At 39.1% G+C, this 15,997-nt stretch overlaps 1 protein-coding gene across 1 annotated transcript in view; it reads right to left on the reverse strand.

The window, feature by feature from the left end:
* c6h6orf89 (chromosome 6 C6orf89 homolog) overlaps positions 1-6,783 on the reverse strand; it is a 30,468-nt gene extending 23,685 nt beyond the window's left edge. The window contains exon 1 of the mRNA XM_088337560.1: positions 6,635-6,783. The gene's annotated coding sequence lies outside the window, so the exon portion shown is untranslated. The remainder of the gene's footprint in view (positions 1-6,634) is intronic.
* Positions 6,784-15,997: the final 9,214 nt, after the last annotated feature.

Genomic DNA, 15,997 nt, shown 5'->3' on the forward strand with positions numbered 1-15,997 from the left:
TGCAGACGACCTGTTGGTAATGCTGGAGGAACCTTCGTTATCAATACCACCACTGTTGGAGAGCCTTAAAATATATGGAGAAGTAGCTGGGTATTCAAATAATGAGAGCAAATCAATAGCAATGATGATATCAGGAAAATGTCCAACAGATGTGAGTGAAAGATTTGATTTTAAATGGACAAATAAAGGGTTTAAATATTTGGGGGTGACCATTACACCACATACCACACAGCTGTTTGATGCAAATTATGGAATGTTGATAAAAGAAATAAGGAAAGATTTGGAAAAATGGGAAATTTTGCCCTTAAGTCTTATCGGCAGGATAGAAACAATCAGAATGAACATATTACCAAGACTATTATTTCTGTTTCAATCCCTTCCAATTCTGATCCCGGCATCCACATTTAAAATGTTAAATAAGTTGATAGCAAAATTCCTTTGGCAAAACAAGAAACCTAGAATAAAATACAAAACCCTGTTAGCTCCTAAAGAAAAGGGGGGCCTAGACCTACCCAATATTAAATATTACTATTGGGCAGCTCAAATTAAAGCACTCATCTTGTGGATTACTACAGACAAAGATACGATATGGGTGGACATGGAGCAGCGATCTTGTCCAAATATGCCTGTGGAATCGTTACCATACATATCAGTCACGAGGTGGAAGAAATTAAAAATCCAGAATGAATGGATTAAGGGAACTATTAAAACTTGGTCAACAATACAAAAAAAATTAAAAATATCAAGATCTGTGAATAGGGCTACCAAAATAGCGAAAAATCCAGACTTTAAACCTGGGGTTATGGAGGTAGGGTTTCAAAAATGGGCCCAAAAAGGACTGATGTTGATTACCCAAGTATTGGAAGCACAGGCAATGAAATCATTTGAACAACTCCAACAAGAATTTGACCTACCCAGAAATGATTTCTACAAATATTTGCAACTAAGACATTACCTCCAGAAACACGAGGAATGGGGGAAAATATGTAAGGAGCCAACTAAGGTAGAGCAATTATTAATATCGTATACAAAAGGACAATCAATAAAGGGGGTTATATCAAACTATATAAAGCCCTGAGAATGGACCTCAGTAATGAGTACATGGCAGTTAAGGAAAAATGGGAACAAGAAACTAATGTAGCGATAAAAGACAACGAATGGGAAAAAACATTGAAAGAGGGACACAAAATAACCAACAGCCCGACATGGAGGGAGTTTGAATGGAAAGTAAAAATGTGATTCTTCTATACACCCTCTATCACTTCAAAGTATAAAAGTACCTCGAATCTATGTTGGCGTAACTGTGGGGGGGTCGGAGACTTTACGCATATTTTCTGGAATTGCCCTGTAATATCAAATTTTTGGAGAAGTATCCAGAGAGAAATAAAATTAATCACTGGCTGGGAGTTGCGGTTGGACCCAAAGGCTTACATAATAGGAATTTTGCCAGAAGAATTACTATCTGGTCAACAGAAATATATACTAAGGGTAATGCTTCTGGTAGCAAAGAAAATGATCACAGTGTCCTGGCTGAAACCACAACCGCCTGACATAAAACAATGGAGAGACAAATTAAAGCAAATGTACATTATGGAAAAAATCACTGCAAGACTTCGACTGAAACTTGACCAATTTGAGAAAAGATGGAAGCCTATCACACAAATTTTACTTCCCCTAATTATTATGTGTGTTTTTTTTTCTTTTTTTTTTCTTTGGGTGTATATTTTGATGTATTAATTTATATATATATATATATATATATATATATATATATATATATATATATATATATTTCTTTTTGTATGGATTTATTGTATGAGCATTTATTCTTATTTTCTATTAATAGCATTTTTTGTTCTTTGTTGTTCCTTCTGTTATTTATGAGTGTGTCAAGTGTATATATTTTGTGTTGATGTAAGATGGGGGAATCAAACCTCTGTCAAAATTGGTGTGAGAAATAAAAAGTTAAAAAAAAAGAAAACACTAATTAGATTGCTTATGATCACACACCCTTGAACTAATTAAATAAAATCAAATTTGTAGAGAACTTTTCAGGCAACGAATTGACACTCAAAGTGCTGAATAAAAGCATTTAGTGTACAATAAGACGATTGAATCCCATCCTTTATCCCCGCCCAACCACCCGAAACATCTAACACAATTGTTAAAAATAAATAAATAAGTAAAAATAGGAAACAGCAATGTGTGTTTCAAATTAGTTTCAATTATGATATGCCATCTCCTCCCCATTCTGCATCCACCCGCAATTTCACTCTACCTGCTCAAGTCACATCACAACAAAAGTACATGAAAATGTGTGTGTTTCCATAATTTGTTTTTTTATATTTTTGATCATTTTCAATTGTGTACAATTGTGTACAATTTAAGTACGGAAATTACTTTTATATTTGGTTTTTGTTCGACCAATCTCATTCCCATTTCAACTCTTATCTGGATTGTTTTGATGACTGGTAGAAAAGGACAACGTCATCAATAGACAATATAAACAGATACTCCGACATTGTAGTTGCAAATAAACTAAATTGAGACAGTTTCTGATAACCATCTGTAGAAATAAAAGTCTGCGAAATCATGCACTGCTATCTAGAAGCAAAACTAAATTTACTTCAAGTGGGGAAAAGAACTAAAAAAGATGCCGAGACAATTGCTTGTGTTGTTTATTTTGTAAATAAACTGATTTACACAAATGATCATTGTGTTTATTCTACAGAGTCTGACTTGCTGTGAGTAAATAAGAGCCGCATTGTGGCGGTGTCGCGCTCATTTCTGAAAAAACGCTCAAATTTAATCCTCGTACCTCTAATAATTACAAGGCGTTTGAGGCTCTTGTGATGCGGTCCTCTCTATTGTCAATTTATGTAATAACTATCTATCGCGCACCTGGGCCATACACAACTTTCTTAGACGAATTTGCTGAACTTTTGTCTGAACTAGTAACCTATGCAGACAAAATTATAATTATGGGGGACTTTAACATTCATATGAACTCCCCACTCAGTTCACTTACTGTTGCGTTTTAGTCTCTAATTGAATTCCTTCCTGGAGCAGTTGTGTCCTTTCCTTCATACAATGGCTTTATTGACTCACTCATGAATGAGTTTAATACTACCCTGGCTCATGTCCTGGATTCAATAGCGCCCATAAAGCTTAATTCACGTCCTAAAAGATGCACGCCTTGGGTTACTGATGAAACTAGAACCCTTAAACAAGAATGCAGGAAATTGGAAAGAAAATGGCACGCAACCAAGCTTGAGGTTTTCCATCAAACCTGGTGTGACAGCTTGTTAAAGTATAAAGCGGCCCTTGCCTCTGCAAAATCGGCCTACCTTTCGAAGGTGATTGCGTCACAAAAGAACAATCCCAAAGTCCTTTTTGACACTGGAGCATCGCTTACAAGGCAACAGACTATCGCAGATAGTTCGACCCACTCTGCTCATGACTTAATGGTCTTCTTTACTAAGAAGATTCAATGCATACAGGAAGAAATTGCTAAAGACATTATTAATACCACACATATTAAAGGGCTGAAATCTACAGATGCACGACAGGGAGGCTGTCCAGGGAATTTGTCCAGTTTTAGTGAACTGTCACTTGATGATCTCAAACAGGTGGTGAATGCGGCCAAACGGACAACTTGCCAGTTCGACCCGCTCCCAGGTTCACTTATTAAAGGTCTTTTTGGACCTTCAGTTCTAAATATTATAAACATATCACTCTCCTCAGGTGTAGTTCCAGCAGCTTTTAAGTCCGCCGTTATTAAACCCACACTGAAATGACCCAACCTTGATCCAGAAATCTTATGTAATTATAGACCTGTGTCAAACCTACCTTTCCTTTCTAAAGTACTTGAAAAAGTAGTGGCACAGCAGCTGAATGATTTCATATCCGAGAGTAACCTTTTTGAATCTATGCAATCAGGATTCAGGGCTAACCACTCTACTGAGACAGCTCTGATCAAGGTAACAAATGATCTCCTACTGGCAATAGAAAATGCTGCAGCGAGGCTTTTAACTAGGACAAAAAAGTCCGATCACATCACACCGATTTTGGCTAACCTGCGTTGGCTCCCAGTTAGAGAACCTTGAAATCACATTTAAGTCTTAGTATTATACAAAATCATACATGGACTTGCTCCCTCTTATCTTTCAGATCTGATTTCCCCCTATGTCCCTCCGAAGCCTACGTTCTGAGAGTGCCGGTCTTCTGGTGATCCCAAGAGCAAAGAAGTGTTCTGCTGGTTCGAGAGCGTTCTCCATACGGGCACCGGTGCTGTGGAATGCTCTTCCCCGAGATCCGATCTGTAACTTCAGTGGAAATGTTTAAATCTAAGCTTAAAACTCACTTCTACTCTATAGCATATGAATAACCTACTCTTCTCGTCGGCTCCAGAGCAGGGGAATGTATAATAATATTCTGAAAAATAGTCTGTGTAATATAGTGTAATAATCTGTGAAGCCCTTTGAGACTCTTCGTGATTTAGGGCTATACAAATAAAAATGATTTGACTTGACTTGACATTGTGTTGTTAAGGTTTATTCTTGCCTAATAAGAGGGATTGCAATAATTAATAAGGGAATAAATCAACTGATGTTTACATGTATGCACAGAAAACAAAAACAAACAAACAAAAAAAATCAAATGACAGCTCACCTATGGATTTAAAAGACGAATTAAATATCTTACGATCGAACACCAGTCAACTTATGTTTTCCGCATATTTTATACGAATATTGATCATTTCAAATCGTGTATGCCATATAACAATTTTTGAACAGGAAATTATTATAAGTATGTTTTATCCGTTTTTTGTTTAACCAATCTCATGCCCATTTTGGATATAATCTGGATCATCTTGTTCAAAGGTTGCAGACGACAACTTCATCGAGTATAGCAAGACAACGGGAAGTGATACTCTGACATTGTTGTTGCATATTAAACTTAATTGTGACATTTTTTTTACAGACTAAAAACATCTGCAGAATTAATAAAAGCCTGCAAAATCCTGAACTGCAATGTATTAATAGGAAACATTAAATTTAACACAAGTGGGGAAAAAAAACAAAGAAAGATGCTGAAGGAATTGTTTGTGTTGTTGACTTAGTAAATAAAATAAACCTGTTTACTCAACATGGAATCAACATAGATGCCGTGATGAGTCTATCCTTTCATAGTGTGTCTGTGCATGGTTCAACAGCTGCACAGTTGCTCAGAGATTGGCACGTCAGAGAGTAATCAAACCAGCACAGAAAATTGTGGACTGCCCCCTCCCATCCCTTAATAGAATGTACAGATTTCGTTTTATCAAGAAAGCTCAATTTTTAGAGCTCTTTAGACACAGCGAGAAATTGTTAATTGCCAACTGAAATACTATACATAGCCATAATTATTTAGTATATTATTAGTACTCAATACTCCAACTCAATACAACATTTATTTATATTTATATCTGTACATTCAAGGAAACTGTGCGGGTCAGATGTATCGACATTTCGTTCTGTATACACGTGTACTAGAATGACAATAAAGTAGATCTGAATCTGAATCTGAAACTGTTGCCCACAGGTAGACGATTCAGGGCGATCAGGTCTAGAACTAAGTCAAGTCGAGTCATGTTTATTTGTATAGCCCTTAATCACAATTAGTCTGAATTGACCACATATTATTGCAAACCACAGACTATTATTACACCATCCCCTGATCTAAAACCTACATGAGGGCAAGGGAAAACTCTAAAACCTCAACATGAGGAAAATGCAGAAACCTTGAGAAGGGACCGCACATGAGGTAATCCCCCTTCCAAGGATGACCAGGCTGCAATGGATTTTGCAATAACAAATAATACACAGATATTGTCAACATAAATTCATATGCTATAGAATAGAAGTGTGTTTAAGCTTAGATTTAAACATTTCCAGATTTAAAAACTACTACTCTAAGGAAATAATCATCCTCAAATGCGTAAAATAATGCGCAATAAATGACATGGGATGATTCTGTTTTTTTTTTAATTTATTCTAACTTACTTACATACTTTGACCTAAACTTATTATCTTAACAGTGGTATTGTATATTGTGTTTTTGCACTACCAGGATCTACATTAAATTATATTGTAATCTACGAATCATGATTGTATTTATTCTCCATAATCTTAACTGCTTTGAATAAGTAGGTGTCGCGTTGTGTTCGCAAGGTTTAACATCGCTTAAAAAGAGGAATGGCAGTCATTAATAGGGGGTCAATTAGCTGGGGTTGACAGGGATGTGTTTACTATAAAAAATTAAATGACAGCTCGACGATAGATTTAGAATACTAGTTGGCTGTCGATCGTCGTTTTTCCTCCTGAGTATTATAACTTACATTAGTAATTAATGACATATGAAATAACAACCAAAGATAAGTTTAATGTATCTTACTCATAGATACGCAAAAGATCACAAATTTGAAGAGGTCAAGATAATTTATGGTAATAAATCTAGACACAATGTTGGGCAAGTGATAAGATCTTTCACATTATCGATCTCCGTGTTTGTACTTTGGAACTAGCACCAGAGGCTAGCTTGCTCGTTTGTTAGGAGTGTCATTGTTAACGTGACACAAAAAAGATGAGCTTACCTGGAAGACAAACAACAAATTCCGTTTTGAAGTCGGTAGCCTATTTCCCGTTTTTATTAATAAAAGTCTAACCAGCAGTTGTTTTGCAATATTCCCTGCATGACTACTTCCTACAAACACCTGCAGAAGGCTCTTCTTCTGCAGGCTATTACACTATTGGTTGGTTGTCTCCGACAAGCGGCCATTCCTGGAATGAGAAACTTAAAAGTGTTGGGTCCAAAAAGCAGACCTGGCTAGAGAAGGCCAAACATTTTACTCAGGTAGAAGGACTCTTACTTCAGAATAATATAACTCAAGTAAAAGGTAGTTCTCCAAAAAGATACTCGAGTAAATGTAAAAAAGTACTTGGTGAAAAAACTAGTACTGTGGAATGCTCTTCCCCCTGATATTCGATCTGCAACCTCAGTAGAACTGTTTAAATCATTTCTATTCTATAGCATATGAATAACATATATTTTACGTTGACAATATGTGTGTATTATTCATTATTCCAACATCCATTGCAGCCCGGTCATCCTGGAAGGGGGATTGAATTACCTCATGTGCGGTCCCTTCTTAAGGTTTCTTCATTTACCTCATGTTGAGCTTTTTGAGTTTTTCCTTTCCCTCATGTAGGTTTTAGATCAGGGGATGGTGTAACAATAGCCTGTGGTTTGCAATAATCTGCGGTCCGTGCACCCCTTTGAGACGCTTTGTAATTAAGGGCTATGCAAATAAACATGACTTGATTTGACTGAGCAACTGTAGCAAGGTCTTTTTTCTTTCTTTTTTTTAACAACCATTCAATGAGATCATCAAATAATCAAAATCCATCCAATGAACAATAAATTACATTTAATTTAAAAATAGATTCAAATAATCCAGGTCAATTCCGATATTTCAATAAACAAAATAATACAAAGTAGTGAAAATCAAAGAAATATATAAAGCATAATTAGCATATTGTAAAGCCCAAGTACTTTTTAACATACTAGGGGAGCCAGTGGTCTGCACCCCAAAATGTTAAAAAATACACATTGGACCAAAAAAGAAAAATAAATCTTCAGGAGCCGCAAAAACATTAAAGCCTGATATACTGTAAGCCTTATATTGAATGCAACCCATGATGCATGTATCAATATCAGCTTATTGTCAAAACGACTAAGTTGGAGGCAGCATATCCTGTGGAGAACAACGTGACTACTCTGCTATATGATACCAACTCAAGCGGATTAAAAAAATACAGATTGTTTAATTGTTTTGATCAAATTAAAGAAATGCAATTAAGAAAACCTGTCAGAGACCAGAACAGACTCTCGGATCCAATAGCGTTAGTTTCAGAGTTTTTATTTGAAAGAGTTGTTGGAGCTGGCTTGGGACGTCGGCGCTTGTTGGTTGTCAGCCTCTTCAGGCGGAATGGCAGCTCCGTGACGGATGGACGGAAGGTGCAGCTTAGCGGTTAAGTCGATGGCAGGGGCGGGAGAGTAGGTCGAAAAACGTGGAACGGAAATAGGTCAAAAAAACAGAGGCAGGCATGAATCAGGCAAGAGAAGTCGTGGGTACCTTGTAGTCTGGAGAAACATTCAGGGAAACGAAGAGTACACTCGAACATCCATCTCTGGAGCAGGCAGCTTAAGTGGAGAACGTCAGCCAATCAGGAAGCGTGCTCCAGCGCGCCAAACGATTGCCCCCGGTGGCTCCACTTAGGCACGACAAAACCAATATTTATGTCATTTTACTTTGAAGACTGGGAAAAACAACAACAAAGGTGCATAATGTGCCTATACCTGTATACCCTGTGCCTATACCTGTATACCTGTATACCTGTATACCCATACCTGGCCAGCAAAAATAGTGCAATACAACTTTGCCATGCATTTCAAAAAATAAAATGGCAAACTTTTGAGAAATTAAAGTAAATATTAATACAGTTTGATTTCTGTGGAGGGTTTTTATGCCTATTGGCTCCATGGCCGATCACACACCTACCGGTTTGCTTTACAAAAGCCACCTGCTTGCTATGTGACGCTGCCCCTTTAAAAAGGGTGGGGCTTGGGCTCTCACAATGAAATAAAGCAAGTAGACTCGCAGAAATGCGCATATTTATGTGGAAGCAGTGGCGGTTTAACACTAAATTACTGCCTGGGTGAGACCACCTCCAAGGTGTTTCCATAAAAAGACAACTTACAGTGCATCCGGAAAGTATTCACAGCGCTTCACTTTTTCCACATTTAGTTATGTTACAGCCTCATTCCAAATTGTATTAATTTTATCTCTTATCTCAAAATTCTACACAAAATACTCCATTATGACAATGTGAAAAAGGTTTTTCTTTCCTTTTTTTGAATTTATTAAAAATAGAAAACTAAAAAATCACATTTACATAAGTATTCACAGCCTTTGGTTAATACTTTGTTGATCCACCTTTGGCAGCAAATACAGCCTCAAGTCTTTTTTAATATGATCCCACAAGTTTAGCACACCTTTCTTTAGGCAGTTTTGCCCATTCTTCTTTGCAATAAGTCTCAAGCTCAATCAGGTTGGATGGGAGACGTTTGTGCACAGCCATTTTCAGATCTCTCCAGGGATGTTCGATCGGATTCAAGTCTGGACTCTGGCTGGGCCACTTCAGAACATTCACGGAGTGGTTCTGAAGCCAATCTTTTGAGATCTTGGCTGTGTGCTTTGAGTCGTTGTCCTGCTGAAAAATGAACCTTCGCCCCAGCCTGAGGTCAAGAGCGCTCTGGAGCAGGTTTTCATCCAGGATATCTCTATATATTGCTGCATTCATTTTTCCTTCTATCCTGACTAGTCTGCCAGTTCCTGCTGCTGAAAAACATCCCCACAGCATGATGCTGCCACCACCATGCTTCACTGTAGGGATGGTATTGGCCTGGTGATGAGCGGTGGCTGGTTTGCTCCAAACATGGCGCCTGGCATTCACACCAAACAGTTCAATCTTTTTGTTTCTCATGGTCTAAGAGTCATTCAGGTGCTTTTCGCAAATTCCAGACGGGCTTCCATGTTCCTTTTACTAAGGAGTGGCTTTCGTCTGGCCACTCTACCATATTGGCCTAATTGGTGGATTGCTGCAAAGATGGTTGTCCTTCTGGAAGGCTCTCCTCTCTCCACAGAGGAACGCTGGAGCTCTGACAGAGTGACCATCGGGTCTTTGTTTACCTCCCTGACTAAGGACCTTCTTCCCCGATTGCTCAGTTTAGAAGGCCGGCCAGCTCTGAGAAGAGTCCTGGTGGTTCCAAATGTCTTCCATTTACGAATAATGGAGGCCACTGTGCTCATTGGGACCTTCTAAGCAGCAGAAATTTTTCTGTATCCTTCCCCAGATTTGTGCCTCAGGACAATCCTGTCTCGCAGGTCTACAGACAGTTCTTTTGATTTCATGCTTGGTGTTTGTGCTCTGACATGCACACTCAACTGTGGGACCTTACATAGACAGGTGTGTGCCTTTCCAAATCATGTCCAATCAACTGAATTTACTGCAGGTGGACTCCAATTAAGCTGTAGAAAGATCTCAAGGATGATCAGTAGAAAAAAGATGCACCTGAGCTCAATTTTGAGCTTAATGGCAAATGCTGTGAATACTTATGTAAATGTGATTTCTTAGTTTTCCATTTTCAATAAATTCAAAAAAGTAAAAAAAAAAAAACGTTTTCACATTGTCATAATGGAGTATTTTGTGTATAATTTTGAGATAAGAGATTCAATTAATACAATTTGGAATGAGGCTGTAACATAACAAAATGTGGAAAAAGTGAAGCACTGTGAATACTTTACGGATGCACTGTATACCCATAAAATGACACCTCATAACCACAAATGTATTGATTTGTGTGTTAAAAATGTTCCCTGAGTGTGAATCAAACATTGTATGGTTTACAAACCCCTCACACAATAAAATACTGTTGAAAAACTAAGAGTATGGATGAAAAAGCTCTGGAAACTTATGGGTCGAAAGATTATGAGTACAATCATAAAGATACAGGAAAACCTATGGGTATGACTCAAAGTGATATGCAAATTATGATGGTGTCACATAAGCTTGAGACGGACAACAAGAAACTAGACGAGCTGTGATTTCTCCATATGCACATGCGCAACAGAGATAAAATGGCGGAAGCAAATGGAACAACAAAAAATGTAGGCACTGGAGCTCATATGCTTTGGCAATAGGTAAAGTTTTAAAAAATCGTTAATGTCCAACTTGCCATCTGTGACATCCGAGCATTATCGCTTACAATAGGACTCCCCATTCTAAAGGTAGAACAAGTCCAGATTTGTTGTCTGGCGTGACAGCCATAATTTTAAATAGTAGCTTTAGGCAAATACATACCACAGCTGCCATCTCCCCTTAGAACAAAGTTTCTGCTTTAGAGTACAGAGTAATTGAAACAGAGGATGAATTTCGTGCACAAATAAAAATGGGGTGAGTAAAATGTGGCTATATTAGTGCAATTTCATGAAGTTATTCCATCCATCTGCACTGCTTATCCTAACTAAGTTCATGGGGGTACTGGAGCCCATCCCAGCGATCTTTAGTCAGTGGGCAGGGGACACCCTGAACTGGTCGCCAGCCAGTCGCAAGGCACACAGAGACAGACAACTCACTCGCTCTTTCCCACCTAGGGACCATTTGCATGTTTTTGGAATGTGGGAGGAAAACCGGAGTGCTCCGGAGGAAACCCTCGAAAGCACAAGGAGAACATGCAAACTCCACACAGGAAGGCTGGTAGCTGGATTTGAACCCATGACCTCAGAGCTGTGCCGCGGAAGCGCAAACCACCAATCTGCTGCAACGCCCTGAAGTTATCATTGATGTTTTTTTAATATATGTCACAACTGTAGCTGCAGTAAATTTTCTAATAGCCTTGAAATAGTTATTGAGGCTTGGATCGATAAAGAAGTAGCACTACTAAAGGCCTAGGTGTGGAATGCACGGCCCACTACTGGCTTGACACATGATTTGTACTTTAAATTCGATAGTCAAGTCAAGTCATGTTTATTTATATAGCCCTTAATTACAAGGAGTCTCAAAGGGCTGCACTGACCACAGATTATTGCAAACTACAAACTATCATTACACCATCCCCTGATCTAAAACCTACATGAGGGCAAGAAAAAACTCAGAAACCTCAACATGAGGAAAATAAAGAAACCTTAAGAAGGGACCGCACATGAGGTAATCCCCCTTCTAGGATGACCAGGCTGCCACGGATGTTGCAATAAAGAAAAATGCACAGATATTGTCCACGTGAAATATAGGTCATTCAAAAGCTATGGAATATAAGTGTGTTTTAAGCCTACAGTAGATTTAAAAAGTTCGATCGAAGTTGCAGATCAAATTTTGGAGGGCAGAGCACTCCACAGCACCGGGGCCCGAATGGAAAATGCTCTCGAACCTGTTGTCAGTCGGTCTGCGAACTTCAGTTTACACTAGGCAAGCCTTTCTTTTTTTTACCCCGACTCCAACCAGTTTTTTGCTCCTGTCTGTCCCTCGGCTTCGACCCGTTTTTGATCCTGACCACGTCTACTCTCCTTTCATTGCTTAGGACTTGCTTCCGACCCGACCAGGTTTTTGCTCTTAAGTCAGTTGTTGTTTGCAGATGACACAGCACTTGTGGCGGGACCACTTTTCCCGTTCACAACACCGCCATCGCTCGCCACGGAAGTCCCACTTCCGCGTTCAGAGCGACCTGCTTGCTGCGCCCAGCGATCACCGGATTGTGGGGGCAACCCTTTCCTTTCTTCCAATAAGACTGAGAGCAACATAACACAAGTGGGTCCTGTCTCCATTCTGGCGCTGACAGGAGCAATGATTAACATTTTGGTCTTTTCAGGGTTGAGGCGCAAGAAGTTAAGTGACATCCATCTTTTTATCTCAGTGAGGCAGGCCTCCAAATTTCCACAGTTTAGTGGGGCAAATTCCTCCGTCGGAAGATATAGATAAGTGTCATCTGTGTAGCAATGGAAGCTGAATTATACTTGCAAATAATATCACCTAATGGAAGCATGTAAATGCTGAAAAGAAGGGGGCCAAGTACCAAACCGTGCTGAGGTAACACGAAAGGGATCCGATGTCATTTCACCATATTTAATACAATGTGTCCTATCTGAGAGGTAGGATCTGAACCATAGGAGGACGGACGGTTCCTTACAGACCAATCCATTTTTCTAGCCGATCTAGTAAGATATTCTAGTCCACAGTGTCAAAGGCAGCACTAAGGTCCAGCAGCAGCAAGTGTTGAAGCGCTGGAGTCTATTGCCAGTAGAATATCATTAGTTACCTAGACCAGGGCTGTCTCAGTAGAGTCATTAGCCCTGAATCCTGATTGTTATTTGATATAAAATCATAGGAGAACTGCAATAAAACTATCACATTAAAAAATTAAATATAATCCCTGAATCTGAAGCAAAAACAAGAAATTAGCAAATAAAGACAAACTTTTATGATGAGGGAAATTATTTAAGTATGAAATAATTAAAGAGCATCTACAGCTAAAAAGTATCAGTTCATTCCCCCTATTTGTTGTATTCTCTTGTCCTCATTTTAATGTAAATTGTGGCAACAGAAGCAACAGGAGGTGCATTGAGTCGCCTTACTTTGATCATTACAGTGGTGTGCCTTCTCTGCAGACATAAGATACAGTATATTGGAATCATGAGATGTTAATTAGATTTTGTCCACCTATTGTTAATGAATGATTAATGCTGTTTTTGTGTGCTGTGCCTAAATAAGGCCACAAATAATGAATAATGATAATAATACATTGAAAACAGTAATTCCAAAATGTTTTTCAGTTTATAGTGGGCAAGGGACACCCCGGTCTGGTTGCCATGCAGGCAGTCACAGGGCACACAGAAACAGACAACTCACTCGCTCATTTACACCTAGGGACAATTTGCATGTTTTGGAAATGTGGGGGAAACGAGTTCCCACGCAAGACTGAAAAGATTGAAATACTAAGTATTTTTACAATATTACTATAGGGTCGCGGGGCTTAAATATCCATCCATCCATTATCTGTACCGCTTATCCTCAGTAGGGTCGCAGTCGTGCTGGAGCCCATCCCAGCCATCTCCGGACAGTGGGCAGGGGACACCCTGAACTGGTTGCGAGCCAGTAGCAGGGCACACAGGGACAGCAATTCGCTCGCTCATTCACACCTAGGGACAATTTTGACCAGCCAATTGACCTGACACGCATGTTTTTGGAATGTGGGAGGAAACCGCAGTGCCCGGAGGAAACCCATGCAAGCACGGGGAGAACCTGCGAAATCCAAACAGGAAGGTTGGTAGCTGGATTTGAACCCATGACCTCAGAACTGTGCCGCACACGCGCTAACCACCGCGCTGCCGTGCTGCCCATTTCAATGATTAATAAAGTCAAATTCGTTTTAAACTATAATGCATTGTATTTATTATATTGTTCTCTAGTTCTGCCATACTTAACATATTGTGCAGAAGTATGGGGTAATAATTACAAAAGTTCACTACAGACCCTTTTTATCCTCCAAAAACGTGCAAGGGGAATATACACAGGGTAGGATATCGAGATCATACTAATACTTTATTCCTGCAGTCCAAATTATTAAAAATAGATGATTTTGTAAAATTTTTCACTGCACAACTGCTTTTCAAGGTCAACAAAAACATAGTGCCAGAAAACATCCATGAAATATTCATTCGGAAAGAAGGAAATTATAATTTAGGGGCCGTATTGAATTAATGATCCCAAAGATGAGAACCACTAGCAAAAGTATGTGTGTGTGTGTGTGCGTGTGGAGTCAAGCTCTGGAACGGTTTGCAAGACAAGATCAAACGATGTCCAACTATTCACTTATTCACCTGGTGATCCCGAGCTCCTCCGAGAGGACAATATCGATACCGAACTTAGCGAGGACGTCCGATCGACATGGTGCACTGCAGCTCAGAATCCCCGAACTCAAATGATCCATCAGACTCAGCCTCCCAGGAACTTGGATTACAGGCACGCGCCACCGCACCCGGCAACAAATTGTAATACCAGTAGTGGTTTTGCCCTACGATCCTGTGACGTCACTCAGTTGAGTTCGGCTTTTGCGCTTTTTAGTATAAGAATATAACTATTTCATTTTACTCATTATTTTTCAACTTAACATATATAGGGACATAGTGTAATATAAATGATGCTATATTGCAGACATGGGACCAAGTCACACATGTGCAAGTCTCAAGTAAGTCTCAAGTCTTCACCTTCAAGTCCCAAGTAAGTCCCAAGTATTTTTTTCTTGGGCAAGTCAAGTCACAAGTCAAGTCCCGAGTCTTAGATTGCCAAGTCCAAGTCAAGTCACAAGTCATAAAAACAGCGACTCGAGTCGACTCGAGTCCAAGTCACTAAGTCTCAAGTCCCCATGTCTGCTATATTGTGTAGTTGAACCAAACATGAGTGATAAAAATCACAAATATTGTCCCTTTAATGAAGCACTCTGTTACCTTTTAAATGAACGACATTGATTGGTTTGAGGGGAAATATTCTAAACTCCCAAAATGTTTGGTTCACGTATTAAAAAGAACATCATCACGTCATATTGTCAGATATAACAAAATTGTGAATATGCTTGATGGCTGTTGAGATTGTCGTGTTTGTTTTGCTGCTGTTGGTGTCGGTGGATTTGTTCAAACCAAAGACAATCGACTTTGGCCTGGACGGATCTATTGACACTAACAAAGATGTTATATAATGAAATTGTGAATATGCTTGATTGCTATTAAGATTTTCGAGAAGGGTTGTTCAAACCTCACATTGTGTTTGCTGTTAAAAACGTCATATTGAAATATAATATTGTGAATGTGCTTAGTTGCTGTTGAGATTGTCATGATTGTTTTCTGTTATTAGTGTCAATAAATTTGTTCAAACCAAAGACATATTAAAAAGAACAGATGCAGACTTCCAGCTCACTGTGTCCTATGGTTGTGATGTCACGTGATTTTTGTGCAAAATCACTATCTTTAAAAAATATTTGTGGGTTAAGAAATGTGTATTTGTTTTATATAACATGAGCCCCATTTCCAACCTTCTCAATGTTTCCTCAGAATCCGCCACAAGCGCTGTGTCATCTGCAAACAACAACTGACTTATCTGCCACACCGTTCCACTGTTATCCATCATCTCTACACCTCTGCCAGATACTCTTGCATTCACCTCTCTCGCCACACCATCCATGTAAACATTAAACAGTCATGGTGAAATCACACACCCCTGTTTCACACCAGTCAACACAGGGAACCACTCACTTGTCTCACTCCCTACTCTTACACATGCTCTGCTGTTCATATAAAATCTCTTCAATGCTTCCAACAACTTTCCACCCACTCCATATATTACCT

Source organism: Urocampus carinirostris, chromosome 6 (genome assembly GCF_059441175.1).
Source record: "Urocampus carinirostris isolate Australia breed hairy pipefish chromosome 6, RoL_Ucar_1.0, whole genome shotgun sequence".
Classification (NCBI taxonomy): Eukaryota; Metazoa; Chordata; class Actinopteri; order Syngnathiformes; family Syngnathidae; genus Urocampus; species Urocampus carinirostris.